This window comes from Myotis brandtii, unplaced genomic scaffold, assembly GCF_000412655.1.
Source record: "Myotis brandtii unplaced genomic scaffold, ASM41265v1 scaffold84, whole genome shotgun sequence".
NCBI classification, from domain to species: Eukaryota; Metazoa; Chordata; class Mammalia; order Chiroptera; family Vespertilionidae; genus Myotis; species Myotis brandtii.
In genome coordinates this window covers 7,555,239-7,572,009 of record NW_005371410.1, presented here as the reverse complement: position 1 = coordinate 7,572,009, position 16,771 = coordinate 7,555,239, and the positions used below count along the sequence as shown (strand labels likewise).

Genomic DNA, 16,771 nt, shown 5'->3' with positions numbered 1-16,771 from the left:
AGAATATCAAAGTGAGGGATCCCACTCTCTGGCTCCATTTAGAGACCCAGTGATCTGCTAAACCCTTCTCTAGAAAGACCTGGAGTAGACCTGGAGGGAAGGGTTACTATATTCATTGACTCCCCGGAGACTTCCCTCTTCTGTCCATGACCATGAGGAACTCACCTTGCTTCATGGCGTTTGTTTGTTCCAGAATACCACATGCTGCTAGCAGAAGATTCTTCTAGGCACAAGTGTTCATGATTTTAAGAAAAGGTCTTTACTTTTAGGAAACTTATGAAAAAGTTTAGATTGTGGATTTTTGTTATTGTTTTGGTGGTTGTTTTTATTGTAAAATTTCTGAACGTTTCTGTGGAAGTGGCCCTAAGTGTGTTTGGCTTCTGGGGACATGTTATGTGTTTTGTCAAAGTGTTCAATAAGCACAGTTAAAACAAATAGGGTTGGGGGAGAAATGTCTTAGCTGTCAGATGGTCTAAGAGTAGACTATAATAGATTCATGATTTAGAATACAATGTACTATTTGCCCTTTGTACTTCTTTCTATTATAAATTAATCATTAGAGGGTTCTCTCTGAAACACTTCCCCCCCCCACCCCCACTGTGTATCCTGTTTCAACCTTCCCCTTGCCGGCAACTGCACCTGACTATAATTTGGGGAACACAAATTGTAGTGGTTCAGCACTTTGTGACTCCTCTAATAAGTTAATGTCACTCCCATCTCCTGGCACAATTCAATTCAGAATGGCTGCACTGTATCATTAATGCATTAAAAAAATGTTGTGTTTTTAGACTGAATACCTGGAATTAGTTGGGAGCCTGATGATCCAAAACAGACTTTTTTTTACAGTGCTTGGGAGCCCCGAGGAAGCAATTCTTGTTTAAGCATCTGCGTTATGAGAGAAGCCCAAGTACTTCAAAGGTCTGTGCAGGATGCTCAAAATAGGCACCTTGCCAAACAGAAATTGAAACACATATACATACTACACTATTTGCCTTACAGAAATTAATTTTCAGCCAGCGGCACCTCGGATTATTTAATATTTATCTTTAGCTGCAGGAAGAAGAATCTATTACTTTATGAGTTGATTTTATTATTTTACCTGAATGTTTCGGTCAGTCTTTCCAGTAAAAGACACTTATGGTCTCTCCTATGACCTGCCTATCACCCTCTTTTTAAATTATTATTCTTATTGAAGGATTCAGAAGCCATGGGAAGATTCATTTTTAAATCAGTTGATTTCCCCAGTTGGTTCCCTGGGAAGAAATGATCAGATCCGTTCAGTGATGTGAGAATAGGTCCTGGATCAGTTGAATGGCCTCGGGAGTGGTAATAGGTGTCACAGGAACAGGTTTAGATCACAGGTAAAGAAACTGAGTTCTAAAACCTCTCTCCACCTCTGTGACCTGGGAGAGCTCCCTTAACTTTTCCAGTGCCTCCCCCTCATCATCTGTTCCTAATTAGTTTAGAGTCAACAGTCCCTCTGCGGCTCTCTCCCCCAGCGATGTGTCATTCTGAAATGCCACCAAGGTCCGACAGTTCCTCCTTCTGTTGCTGAAATTCCAGAGAGTTGTGTGCTATGTTGATTGTTGGCACCCGTGAAATTAAAGCACCAAGAAAGGAATTTGTCAGTGTGGTGAATACCAAAATGACTGATAGAGTATCAGGGGGACTTGAGTGTATAAAAAGCCACAATATTGCAAAGTACCTTGTAGATGGGAACTGTTAAATATCAATGGACCATTGCTGTGTCTGCCACGTCAGCATTTCCCTGTGACCACAGTGAGAGAGATGCTAAAATGTCATTTCATGGACCACATTATGTGCTGCTTACAATGAATATTCTGGCCATGGTTTATTACATTTTTGATAAATTGTAACTTCTTGGGCCCAAATTTGGTTAGCTTATCTCTAGTGCCATTTAAATATCTTGACGTAAAAGACTGAATTTGCCCCAAAGATTTAATCATCATTCAGCAGCGGTCTGTAACCATGTGGTACTAATTTAAATTACTGTAGCAATGGACAAGTCTCTATCCAGAAATTAATAAATGCAATTTATAAGGAATGTTAAGTAACAACTAACAATTTAATGCTTTGTGAGTTTCAGCCAAACTGATTAAATAATTAAAACAGATTTCTAGGGATAGGGGAAGAGATTTTTACCATAAAAGAGATAAACAGTTTGGGAATTGCATGCATTCTTTTAGACATTTAAGATAATTAAATCCAAAACCTATGTTAAAATAACACTAAAGGTCTGGTTTAAATCAGTAGTGGGAATTGCTAAGTTAAGAGTTGAACACCATCCTCATGTCTGCCCCCTTGTTTTAAATAAGGCATTTGGGGACTGTCGGAGCACTGGGTCAGTTTATAGAGCAAGTTATTGGTGGAGCAATATTGGTCTCAAGCACCATTGGATGTATTCAATAGCCCTTCCTTCTTACCATGATGTTTTTAGGCTTTTACTTAGCTTAACTGGATGTTGAGAATCTCTCAGAGTTTTTGTACAAACCTAAAGCTTTCTTATACATGATTTTCAGACTCTTATTTATTAAAAAAAAGGAATTTAGAGATCATAGCTGTTTTGATTTAATGTGCAATAAGTGTAATACGTACATTTATGGGCTTAAAATAATTCATTTTTGCAACCTATTGAGAAGGGCTTGTATATGTACAGTATAGGTATGTCTCTGTGATACAAAGATTAATAAAGCATCAAAGCATTCTGTTTTCTGATTAATAATTTTATAGGCAGCAAAAGCAGATGGGTAGCCCCCTTGAAAGAAATGACCATGGATTACAAATAGGATGTATTCCTTTTAGGGATTTTTTTTTAAATGACTTGCACAAATGCCTTGAAAAGTATCCACCAATCATCCTTTAAATTGTATCTGTAGCCCAGCAACCCTGGTGAAGAAAGACCAACTAGCTAACCCTTTGTGCCAGGGCCTCCCACCCTTACTGTGCGAATGCTGGATGGTGGTCTCCACAGGAAGGAGTGGAAATGTGGAAGTGGTTTGAACTGGCCAGCTGTTTGGGGGTTAGGTCGATGCAAACAGAATGTTCTGCTCAATAGGTTTAAAATTCATTATATTCCTAATTTAACATATCATACTTTCCTCCAAATGTACTTTTCTCTCAAAGGGAAGGCAGGGGAAGGTGGGTAGGTAGGAAGAGATCAACCAAATACCTTATATGCATATATGCATAACCCATGGACACAGCCAATAGGGTGGTGAAGGCCTGGGGTGGGGGGTGGAGGCGGGCTAGAAGGGGTCAATGGGGTGGGGAAGGGGAAATATGTAATACTTTCAACAATAAAGATTAAAAATAATAATAAAATAAAAACAAGAAAGAAAAAAAGTACTTTTCTTCATATGATAACTAATTATCCTGGTTTGCCTGGGAATGAAAGGCTTCCTGGGATGCAGAATTGTTAGTGCTGAAATTGGGGAAGTCCCAGGCAAACCTGGATGAGTTGTGCATCTTAACTTTTAACTTCTCTTACTTTCTTTATCTTGATGAATCACACTGTTACCTATTCAATCATTCTGGACTTTTCTACTTATTTTTCCACATCCAAACTTCCACTGAGTGTCATCAAGTATTTTATTCCTGCCTCTTCTCCAGACTCTCTGCTATTGTCTTGGCTCAAGCATTATCCTGGTCTTGCCCCAACTATTGCAGCTACCACTGGACTTGCTATCACCCCAATATCCCTATGATTCAGCTTCCAGTTATATTTAAAATGCCTGTTCACTTTGTTAATCCTTCAGTGTTTGTTACTTATTATATAAAAGCCAAATATATGTACACGGGAAGAGGGGAGGGCCTTCCAACAGCTGGTTCCCATCAAAATATCCAGGCTCACCTCCATCCATATCCTTCTTCAACTCTGTTCTCTAGCCAATTAGACCCACTTGGAGTTCATTGGAGGCAGAATACTAATTCACATTTGTACACCTTTGGCTTTAATATGCCCTTCCCAGCCCCCTTTAATCTGGCCAGCAACTAACTATTTTTCAAAACCCAGTCCAAGCAGCCCATTCCTTTAGGAAATCCTTCCTGCCCCCTCCACTAATTGACCACCACTAATTCTGTGCTAGACTGTGCTTTGTATACTCATCATGTTACAGTTGTTTATGTCTTTGTTAATTGTCTGTTCTAGATTATGTACTCTTTTAGTGAAGAGGACCTGATTTATTAATATTTATTTCCAGGTTTCAGTGTCCAGTCTGACACAGAGCAGACGCTGGAATGTTGGTGGAATGGATGCAGAATCTCTCTCCATGCATCACCAGCACAAAGACAGCAGAGCAATGTGTGTGGTGAGTCTCCAAGCACTTTGCCAATGCCCTTCTCATAGCACCTGGTTGGAACTTGTAGTTATTTACTTGTTCATCATGTTACTATTGTATCATCTATTTACTCATAGAGGAACTTCTAAACATAGATTTTATGTCCACTTTAGATCGTTGTTTTCTTATGCTATATTAGTTTAGATTCAGATCTAGACAAATGTTGACTGCCTAGCCAACACTCATCTCTCTGACCCACCCCAAGCTATTATTCTTCCAAAAGAAACCTGTTTAGTTCATGTTCCCCTCTCCTCTGTGGGATCGTGTACTTCTGAAAAGGTTGCTTCTGTTCCCACGGGGGTGGCTTCTGATTAGCCCAAAGCAATTACAGTGGCACCATTCCCTATCATTCCATAAGGAGGGCTGGAAGTTCAGGCTTGTGACACAATTCTGGCCAATGAAATGTAAGACAATTCTGTTGGGGGTCTTTGGGAAATGTTCATTCTTACAACAAAGGTACTGAGGAAGAAATGGTCTCATTATCTAGATGTCATCCTATTTATATGTGATACCTTAAACTACTACTGTAGTCATGTTGTGACATTGAGGGCGGTCAACCTTTTGATGAAGTCTAACTCTGAGAGCAGCATGGCAGAAAAGTAGAAGGAATCTAATTCTTTTTTTAATATATATATTATTGATAGTATTACAGATGTCTCCCATTCCTGCCCTTATCCCCTTTCTCTCGGTCCCTACCCACCCTTCAGGTCTTCACCCTATTGCCCGTGTCCATGGACTATGATATAAATATATAAGTTCTCTTCTCCTTCCCCCATTCCCCACATCGAGGTATGTCAGTCTGTTCCATGCCTCCATGCAGAACCTAATTCTTGATGTCATTATGGAGTCTCTGATTCTGTCCCAGCTAGAGTCCCCAACTTCCTTCTTCTAGACCTGTAATTATATTACATGTGGCTAAAAGTCTCATAACAGACACAGACAAGTTTAGCATTATAATCTGAGAAGGATGAGGCCCTTTTTTAAATACATACCATATGGTATGTCAAAGGGAAGGATGAAAATGCTTAAAGTATGCTTGGAATAGAGGCAGAAGCCAAAATGACCACTTGAGAAGATTCAAATTCTACCATTCGTTCAATACCTATGTTAATGAATCAATCACTGAATAAAGATTCTGTTGAAGAAATTGTACTAAGTGCTTGTAAGGAACACAAACTCTAAGCAGTTGCAGCCTTTCTCTATATGAGCTAATGGTCTCATTAGTGAGCTTGGGCAATGACCTAAATGACTATATAATAAAAAGAAAGTAATAGATATTATAGCAGTGATAAGGATCTCACATTTATTGAACAATTACTACTCATCAGGCACTGTCCTCAAGACTTTTGTTTACATCAGCTATATTTCTCTCTCAAACATTTTCCTCACAGAACACATCAACGTCTAAAAATATTTATATAAATCTCTCTCATTCGAAAAGTGAGGTAGCAAGAAAGAAAGAAAACCACTCTTTCCTGACATTGCTTTCCTCTCAAGATAAAATCTTATTTCCCTTTACAGACTTAGAAACAAGTTTTTTAAATTAATGAACTTTATTTCTTAGAAGAGTTTTAAGTTCACAACAAGACTGAGCAGAACGTATTGAGATTTCCCATCTATCCCCTGTCTCCACACACACATAACCTCCCCTACTAATGACAGCCCCCACCACAGTGGTACATTTGCTATAATCAACAAAACAATATTGGCACATCATTGTTCCCCAAAGTTCATCACTTACATTAGAGCCCCTCTTGGTGGTGTACATCTCTGAGTTTTTACAAATGTAGAATGACAAATATCTGCCATTGAAGTGCCATACAGAACAGTGTCACTGCCCTAAAATTTTCCTGTGCGTTGCCTTTTCACCCCCCTTCCCCCCTCACCATGTTTTTTTTCTAATAAATAAAAGCCGTTTAAATAAAAAGGTTTCTTCTAGGAGCCTTTAAGTTTTCATATCATATTCACCTTTTGATCACCTGCATTTATTTTCATTCCCCTCATTTTTCTGAAACTGCCCTGAAAAACGTCATCGTTGACCATATTAACAATTCAGTGCCTATACCCCTGCTACTAACCTCTTTTTTCCTCCCCTCAGCAGCACCGTCATCTATCTATCCAGTTTACCTAAGCCAGAAAGCTCAAGCCCACACTTGGCTCTCGCCTCTCTTTCTCTCACTTGTTAATTCTGTTTCCAAGATTTTTATTGCATAACCTTCTCCTGAAAGAAATGCAGCTTTTCTTGCCTTACCTTAGGCTTCCATCACCACTACTTGGCACCACTGTAAAAACCTCCCAGCTTATTCTCAAGGCAACCTACACCCTGTCAGGGTAACTTTCTAAAACACCATTCTCTTCCTGGAAATGCTTGAAATGTTTTAGTAGTGCCTCTTTCCTGCAGAATAGCATCTAAACTCCTCAGCTTGGCCCTAAAGGTCTTCACAATCCTGTAAAAGTGCTAACTTCCAAGGGTCATTTCTAGCCACTCCTCCTCCGTGCTCTCTTCTATCTACATGGAAGTAGTCTGTGGCCTGAGCAGGTGCACGTTCAGGGCTCCAGGGACGTTGCCTAGTCTCTTCTCTGTATGGAATGCCCTCTCTTCCTTGTACAGGTAATGAGGCATATTGCAAATGTTTCCTGATTTCCTGTTGATCTTTACACAGAACTTTTAACATATCTCTCACATGAAAACTATTTTGCTATGTTGTCAATTTGTCTATGTGCCTGATCCTTTCTCTTAAATGTGAGCTTTTGAGGCAAGGAACTCTGCTTCATTCTGTCTTATTCATCAACGGTTCTAGTGCTTGGTACAATGTCTAGTACTTAAGAAATGTGTGTTGAATTAAGGTAATTGTGATGGTGTGAACAGAGTGTGATAGGAGCTCTGAGAGGGAGCAATTGGAAGGGTAGTTTTATTGATTCATTTATTCAACAAATATTTTCAGAATACCTACTGGGCCAGGTACTCTTTGAGGCACTGAATGTAACAATGAACAAATAGAAGAATATCTTTTCCTCATGGGACATAATATTCTATCCTCATGGGAGAAGACAGATACAGTGAGTTTGGCAGAGGACCAGGACCAGGAATGAATGAAAAGACAAGATAGATAAAGGACATTGGGAGTGGTTAGGGCTACTGGACAGTCTGACCTATCCAAAGGCATTTATTTAAACTCACATTAAAATAACAGTAAGAGAAGTTACATGTGACCTGACCCACTGAACATATTTGGGGGCCATATTTGGCCACTTGACTATCTCTTTATGGTCCTTGGTGCAGACACATGTCTATTCCAGATTCTGGTCCTTGAAAAAGCAGGGAGAGGCAATAGATCCCTGAACCCTGGCAGAATTCTCCAGTCTATCTTGATCACAGTGCCTCATTTTGTCATATCCTCTTTATCCTGTGCTCGTAGCTTTATGATTTATCAGCAGCCAAAAGTTGTCCCAAGAAAATGATCCATTCTTATTCTTTGGGAAAAAATACCCTGCGCTTGGGAATCAAAGGCTCAGCAATGAGTGTGCAAAGGGTAAAAAAAAAAAAAATATGCAGGTGCCGTCAGACTAGGTTCAGAAGTTTGGTGTGTTAAAAATATCTCCTGCAATCATCCTTTTAAGGGAATAGGAGAACGAAAAAGCATGCCATTAATATGTGTAGGAGTGACTAGATGGCAGAAAAATAAAATCATAATATTTTAAAGTTGAAGAGATACTTAAAGATAATTCTAGATTAACTCATTTTACAGGCAAGAAAAGTCAAGCTTAGGAACTAGTAACTTACCAGAAGTCATGCACCTGAATATATTAAAATAGCATTGATAGTTGACCATTTACTTCCTTTCCATGATAGTAACCAAGGAGTGTGAAACAATAGAAATGGAATAAGGTCTCTGGCCAGCAGATTGTAGGTGCTTTTCCAAATTTCTGTGACCTCAGTACTCAGCTTTTAATGGGGAAGAGACATATGGCAGAGGTAGCTGGAGATGGATTATAGTTCATAAGAATATGTACGGATGATGTGTGAAATACATTTAACTCCAGCCTAAAAATTAAAGCAAGAGTTTGCAGAATTATAAGTTTTGATTGTATTATAGAGAATAGTACTGTTTATCTATTAAATTGTTTATTCATCCAATTTAAGTCATCCACCCATTCATTCATTCACAAATGCTGAACCCTTCCTATTATTTACTTCTGCACTAAGGGCTGTGGAGGACATAATGTAGCAGAATGCTCCCTCCTCCCTGCACTCAAAGAGCTCCCAGTCCCTGAGAGAGCCAGATGTGTATGAATGTTATTCCCAAATAGAGGGGAAGGCTGGATGCTGAAGGCAGTGTGCTCCACGTCAAGCAAGTGCTGTATTAAAAAGACTGCCGCACCCTTCCTAGTCATGCTAAGAGTGCCTCCTGCTCACGAGTAATCCTCTGAAGAACCTTCTCCCTCAAGCAAAGATAACCTGCTTAGCAGATATTATGAAGAGGTCTTCTGCTTCTTTTAAAGTTATAATACCTCCAAGTGACGTACCCTGTGCTTCTGTTACACTGTTCCCGGAAGAACCAAAGCTTCTTAGTGATCACGTGGCAGCCATTCTCTGCAGCCATTGGTTCCCGAGGAGCAGGCATTTCCATCCTTCTGCAGAGCGAAGAAGAATTTGCCGCCTGCCTGAATCAACCGTATGTGTGTTGGTTGGGAGCTGTTAGGAGACGTACCCCTGACAAGAGCCGGGGTGCCCAGCCAGCTTCCCTTTATCAGATGGGCCAGTGCTAATCATCATTGTTCTTGCAAGGTGATAGCAGGAGCTGCGCCCTGTTAGGAGATGGTGGCGTTCTGGCAGGGTCACGGTGGTGTTAAGATGCACAGCATTTGTCAGGTTTGCCTAGAACTTCTGGAGGTTTAGTTATGAAACTTGTTAATTGAGCTATAAATATAGCTGCAGCCTTTGCCTTCAGTAAGGCAGCGTGTTAATTTGGGTTTGGCAGGGGGATGGTGCAAGCTGCCAATGTTATGTTAGGATTAGTAACGTGCAGTACATTTTAACTCCACTTCCCCATGTGCCACGCTTTCCTCCTGTTTGTTATCTTGGTGAGGGAGAGAGAAGAGAAAGCAAGCTCATCATCATGGGCAGCTGACGTTAGCGATATTTATCTGCGGGCCTGCTTTGCACCTTACAAGTCTCCAAGTAACAAGAGTTAGGAAGATAAATGCCGAAAACCATGTGCAGTACCCAGAGGGCTCGGCCACACCGTTCTGCCCTGAGATTAGCATAACCACAGTTGCCCACGGGGAGGGGGTACCTGCTCTTGCTCCCTCCAAGGAACTCCCTATATGTAGGACATCTCTCTGTACACTAAGATGGAAATGACAATGATAAATATATGTCCTCCGTAATCAAAACATGTTCTCTCTTATGTTTTTACACACATAGAATTACAGGTGGAATGGAGTGGGTTTATTTGCTTGTTTCCTCCTTACATGCTTATTATTATGGGGTAAATGTGTCCCTTGCTCATCTCATTGAGAAAAAAAAATGAGGATTTTAAACTGTACGTAAAAACAGCTTTGGTTGTGTACTTTGTGCTACCAGAGGAAAGGAAAGGGTGCTGCAGAAGTAGTTAGCACCCTGACTGTTTAGGGATACTTGATCCATGTTAGTCAAATGAATGAATGAATGAATGGATGGATGGGTCTCAATTAAGCAGAGTTTTGAGAGAGTGTTCTTTGCAAATTATCTAATCGGCCATGTCTGCTTTCTTTTCTTAAAACACATCAGTGACCTGGAAATAGGTTGGCAAAAATGGGGAATTATGTTTGTTGGCAAAGTGGTAGAGGAAAAGAACTCACTCCCAGCTAAATAGTGTCCAACATTTGATTTTTTTCTAAAGCACCTGGCCTGAGTAGAAATATGAAAGAATGTAGAAGTCTACCATCCGGGCGGGTCTCTCTGGAGACAGCACTGATTGCATTTCCCTCCTTATGAAACCTTAGAGAGAGATCAGCTTGAACTAAGCGTTCTTTGTTTTTCTTCCTGCTTTTCCCTTCATGGGCATGTCTCTCACCTCCGATAAGTAGAAATTTCCACTCCTTTTTGGTTTTTTGTTTCATTGGGGCTGTCTTCCTTTCTTCTTGGATTGAGCTCTAGAACTGAAGAGCTCATGAGTACAGAAATGTGCTCAACTCTAATGAAGATTCTGTTAACTTTTTTGTTTCACAGTGAAACTGCAGCCTGCCTCAACTACAACAGCTGTTCATTGTATTTTTCTTAAGTCCTTTTGATAGTCACTTGAAATGCATTTTATAACCCATCTGGTAACCTTGCTGCTAACCAACAATTATAGTCTGACATCTGAATACAAGTAATTTGGGACAAGCCACGGTGGTACATGGAAACTTATAAAACAACATCTCCCTTAATATATTCTTTACTAAAAAACATTGTGAAGAAATGATTATAGCCTCACTAAATTCTGACATGCTGAAAAAATAATGGCTGTTCATTTTTTTGAAAATTTTTACCCACCTAGGGATTGGGAAGCTGAGGGCGCAATAATAATAACAATAATAAGGAAGGTACAGGCTATGCCAGGCAGTCAACCTTTCTTCCGCTCCACCCCATTCACAAACTTGACACAGCTTGGACCAACATTAATTCCAACTGTTGGAGGTGGGCAGAGAGTGGGTGCCATTCACAGTGTGGTTACTTTGGAGACTGAAGCATCTGGAATCGAATTGATAGGATTATTAGAGTCTGAAGCAGGGCTGCTATGGGCAGTTGTGGGTTTTTGTACTTCGGCACCAGGCCGAGTAGGCAAGTGTGGGCTGGAATCTAGCCCCGGCCTTGCTTGCCAAACTGTGTGCCTCAGCCTGGGGCCGCATCAGCCGCGAGGGAAGGGCCTTTCTGCAGTTCATCTGCCAGGGTGGAGTGCCTTTTCGTAACTCACACAAAGATGCACTGTGTGCGAGAGGTGGCCTTGGCTGGAAAGAACTCTTAAGAGGGATCCGGTCTCTCACACCACTGTTGTGTATCTGGAACTCTCTTGGGCTCTATCAATCCCTCCATTCACCTGCCCACCCCATCTCCATTGGTGGTAGGAGGAACGAACTATCTGATGGGGGGATCTGGAAGGAGAAGCCAAGCCTGGAGAGCTCTACTGTCTTTCTTTAGGGAACCAGCTGCCAGCAGGGAGCACACCTCCTGCAGGTGGGTGTGGGAGGTTGGGGGGAAGGGACGCGGAGAGCAGACAGAGGCCTGACCAGTGCCAGCATCTCTAATTCTAGGAGGCTCACTTTCCATCCTTCCCAACCCTGCTTTAAAATTCAGTAAGAAAGGTTATAATTTGCCCCCCAGCAGCTCACTCTTTTGTCTCAATTTTTCAGTTTGTTCAAAATTCAGAAAAAGGGATGCTATTTACTGGGCTTCCACCAGAACCTCAGAGACCATATAATTCCCCATCCTCTCCTCACCTCCCCCCAGCCCCCTCCCCTACACACCACACACACACACACACACACACACACACACCCCAATACTTATAACAAAATTGTTCTTTACAGCAAAAGCCATGAACTGGTGGGCCATTGGCCAGACCCAGCCTACATCATGTTTGGTTTGGCCCACAGAGTTTCTTTGGAAAATAACTGCACCAACATTTAAAAATGGGAGAGTGCATGTACACATCAAGAGTTCTGGCCCTTCTTAAAAAATAAAATTGGAAAATCTGGCCACATTGGGCCTGCCTCTCCACATGGCAACAATCAGCGTGATTTGCTCTCCCTTTTCCACAGAGCATGCGCCCTTCAGCTTACCGCTGTCCCCTCCGTTCTCTATTGGCTCTGGGGCCGAGGCGGGTGCCAGTCACCATCTATCATTTCACCCAGTTTTTGTTTTGAAGTAAATGAATGTCTTTTATTTATCCCTTTCAAAAAGTCGATTGGGAAGAGTTCATTTATGAAGGCACATGGGAGATAGCAAATGTCTTTCTGGAATCATAAATTATTTCCATATGTTGAATATATATATATATATATATTTTTTTCCTGGCTGATTCACACATTATGCTACCTAGCTAGCTCCTATAGTCAGTTGGGATTTATTTAGCACTTTTTAAAGAAAATCTGTGTTTCTTTCAAAATATAATCAATGAAAAGGAATTTGCTGCTTCCATAGCCAGGTCTTTCTACCGCATGGAAACTCTTCCTTATTTTAACCTGGTACCTGCCCCCTGCACCTCGCACATAATTATATTGGCTCAGCCATCTGGTGTCCAATGAGAGATAACACTGCTGGTAGTTCTTAGAATTGTTCACTTATGTTCCTTGAGGGGTCTCCTTCTGGATGTGGCAGAATTTCACTTCCTCCAAACTCTGAAAGCTGACCATGACACAGCTCTTGACTGTGCTAGACCCCTTCGTAGCCCTTGTAGACCTGGAAGGTTATTACTTTGTCCTTATTTTATTTTTTGCTGGGATAAAATTCCACTTAACATATGCTTATATGTTTTCTAAATATGCAGCAAGTTCCCATCCCACTCAATTATAAGAAAATTTCTTGTAAGATGATTATTCCTATGATCAGCTCTGCCAACAGCTGTAGAACACTCTAGAACAGGATGAAATTTGCCTTGAGGCCAGAAAAAGGACAGTGTGACCCATTCCTTCTTAAAGAATCTGTTCACATTGGGCCTGTTTGCCCTCTTATCCTCCCTGAGTTGTTTCTGATAGGGCCACCGAGAAATATGTCATGGAGAGCAGCTGCCGTTCATGGCTGGGAAGAAGAAAGGGCACTTTTCAAACCTCTCATTGAGTTTCCGCCATGCTCCAATGTATCCCAGCTCTCCTTGAACTTCCTGGAGTATTGAGCTTTTATCTGTAAGCCTAGTCCTACTTGGGGAGCTCTAAGGTTTACTGACTAGTGTGCACAGGGCCACTCCCTTTGTTGGTTCTGAACATTGTCTTCTGAAATTCAGGAAACATCCTCTGCTTCTAGTGTTCTGATAATTTCATAGGCTTAAGCTATTTAATCTTCGATTTTATGAACCTTCCCTATCTTACCAAGAAAAGACTGTCTTTTCTATTTAAGGGTTATGCATTAGGATTTTTAAATATTCTGGATAATTCATCAGAATTAATAGAGTATATACTATATTTTAAAAATAAATCTACATCCATCCATTCATCTGCCTATCTATGTTAGTGTCTTCTTTTCTGATTCTACCTCGCAGTGTGATTGGATGTTGTGGAGAGTGGCAAGGAGGAACTAAATTGGAACTACAAAGAGGAAACACATTCTGTTTCCTCTCCCTACAAACCCTCCCCTCCTCCGGTCCATGTTTAGGCTAATGGAGAAATGAGAGCTTAAGGTTCTGAAGATCAAAGTGAAACACTGGGCTCATCACAGGTATTTCAATGGGAAAACTATTTTGATCTAGATACTGAGTATAACTTTGGACAACGTACAGTAGAACTTGAAATTCTGCAGTAAGAAGGCTCTATTTCCAGCCCTGGAGGTGACTAGGCCATTGGCTTGTCTAAGTCCCACTTTCCTGGTTGTAAGATTTTTGCTCTACCTACCTCACTGAGGTGATCTAAGAGTCATATTCAACATGGAAGCATTTCTTTAAAGTGGACCACCATGAATGTGCTAAATTCAGAGTAGAGGCATCTTTTTAAGAAAGGATGATTTTCCTAAAATCTTTTTGGGTGACCTCAGTTGGCCCCTGCCCTGCCACCCCTCTTTCCCTAGCTCTTTATAGGACACAACCTTAAATAATGAGGTTCGTCTACCATATCAGGTAATCTTTTTAAAAATATATAGGCCGGACTATAGTTTTAAAAAAAACTATGAACAAATTCCTATGCACACTGCACATATCTTATTTTGAAGTAAAAAAACAAAATGGGAACAAATACAATATTTGTATTTGCATGTGGCCCGTGGGCCATAGTTTGAGGACCCCTGGTCTACCATATCAGGTAATCTTTACCTTTCTCTTTGCTTAAAATTGAAATGCCTACAGAATTCAGTATCCTTATATCCCCCTCTGGGCTCCTTGCTGAGTTTATGTGGGAAGTCCCTGAGGTCACAGGAAGGACCTGGAGGAGATAAAGTCTGAGGCAGCAGGAGCTTGAGCTTTGGGCCCCGCTCAGACATTGGACTTCTCTGGTGTGGGTGCCTCAGTGGGAGGACCATGGCCCCCTGGGACACCCAGACACTGGAGGCATTGCTGAAAGGACAGTGTCGAGAAAGAAGGTTTCCAAGAGCTGTCGGCAGACCATTTCTGCATCAGAATCTCCTTTCTTCTTTCTCCACAGTAGGACATGCCTCTTCATTCCATCTCCCACTTCTGTCCCCAGGAATATGTGTGTTTTGTTTTGTTTTGTTTTTCTTTGAAGAAGCATGATTTAAGAATCCTGAGTATAATCCTGATAACTGGGTACTTGGTCAGTAATATTGTCTTTGAGCAGGGACTAGCTGTGTTCCAGTTTATTTTCTGCATCCTTGGACGTCTCCTGTGTGTTGTTTTTAGCAGCTCCGGGAACCTACTCTATGTCCAGTAGAAATACACTTTTCTGTCCAGCTTTGCTTTCTGAGGTGGGAATGCCTGGAATTCATTGCTGCCATCTTAGTTCTCATTTGTTAAATGTGAATTATTTTGAAGTCAGACCAGCTACACTGTGGACTGAACTGGTGGTGGAAAAAGGAAGAATCCCAGGTGGCTCAGTGAGTCCTTTCTGGGAAAGCAGATCGTGGGTGAACACAGGGTATAAATGAATCAACAGATATTACCTTTTCATGTGTCCTCCCATCCTAAGTTTATTCGGTGTAATAAGAATATATGGGCTGGAGGGGAAGACTTTGTGATCTATGCCTCAGATTTATTTCCACTCCCTGGAGTCACTGCTTCTCTAACCTTGCTCTGCCCCGCATCATCCTTCATCCCTCCAAAGTAAATAAATGGACTTCTCTTCAGCTTTCTTTCTTAATTAGCTATCAAAGTTTGAGGTGTCACCCAGACTTTGAAGGCCCTCTGACACTGTTTTAAGGATGTGGGGGTTGCCTTGCTGTCCTTTACCAACTCGCCCTCTTCCATCAGCGCTCTCCGCGGTGCCTGCCGCACACATGCCTTTTCTGCCCGGCTCCCACCCGCTCCAGAGATGGCGAAGCTCAGGGCCTCTGTTTGTATGTAGAGCTCTCTTATATGCATTCGGGATCTCTTGAGGTGAAAAGAGTTATATAAACAGAGAATGTTATTATGGATTCTTACTACAGATGGAAATGACTGGGTATTCTCAAAATAAATAACATTTCACATTTTTATAGATCTGTAACATAATATGTGTGTGTGTATGTGTGTGTGTGTGTGTATTTATATTCTTTCCATCTTGAATACACAGCCTCTTCTTCCTCAGCACTTGGACAAGCCATTCATTTTGCCTCCTGCTTTTTTGATTCTCTTCTTAAGAACTTATTTAATTGTTGCCAGCATTTGGAAAGTTAGGATGAAGCCGTTATAGGCTTCCTGCTCGCTCCCACCAGATAAGCCTGCCGTGGCTGTAGCCGTTAGGAGAGCTGAGTGCTGAAAACACTGAAGTTCTGTTTCTCCACTTCCCCTCTAAAGAGAGATCAATCGGCTTGGGGCTCAGCACAATTCCCAATGGAAAACTTCCTAGAAGAGGTGCCCGGAATTGGAGGATTTGGGTGACGGTACCTAGATTCAGAAGTTGCTTGATTAGATATTTTGGATGTTCCCCTCCTCCTTGTACTGAATCTGTGCAGTATTCATTTTCTTTGAATTCTGGAGGCAAAGCATACCATGTCTCATTTATACATCGGTCCACTTCCAGGAAAACTAGCTAGTGAGCCTAGGTAAATGAAGGATAGGATTATTACTTTCATAACGATGCCAATCCCCCAAGGAAAATCCTGAGTTACTGGGACCCCAATGCCCAGGGTTTGCAGAAAAAAGCGAAGATGCCAAAGATTTATCGGGAGCCAGGGAGGAGGAAGATTGGCATCCACAAGTCCAGGCAACACAAGGCAGACAACATCTGGTTTTGCCAGCTCCACCTGGCTCTCATAAAGGACTGGCTAGCATCCTTGGCAGTGGCTGGTGGGAGAGGCAGACAGAAGCCAACTGCCCAAGGCTAGCCAGTCCTGATGGAAGGAGTGAAGGAAGGAGTGGTATCCGGGTGAGAGGGCCTCGGGCCCTCAGTATGGTGCTGAGAAATGGCTGACTTGGGGGAATTTGGGCCAATTAGAGAGTGATCCTTTCACATGCCGCCATCTGGAGATGCCTGTAAGGGGCTCAGCCTCTAATTGGGAAGCCATCCTAAATGACAACGTCCAAATTTTAAGAGGATTTGATAAAATGTTAAACTAAGATTTATTGAGTGCCTAATACATAAGCAGGCTC

At 41.6% G+C, this 16,771-nt stretch overlaps 1 long non-coding RNA gene across 3 annotated transcripts in view; it reads left to right on the top strand.

Annotated features, from left to right (window-relative positions):
• LOC102261067 overlaps positions 1 to 16,771 on the top strand; it is a 392,744-nt gene that overhangs the window by 205,114 nt on the left and 170,859 nt on the right. For all 3 annotated transcript variants that reach the window (XR_001360298.1, XR_314626.2, XR_314625.2), the window contains exon 3: positions 4,221 to 4,328. This is a non-coding gene — a long non-coding RNA (uncharacterized LOC102261067). The remainder of the gene's footprint in view (positions 1 to 4,220; positions 4,329 to 16,771) is intronic.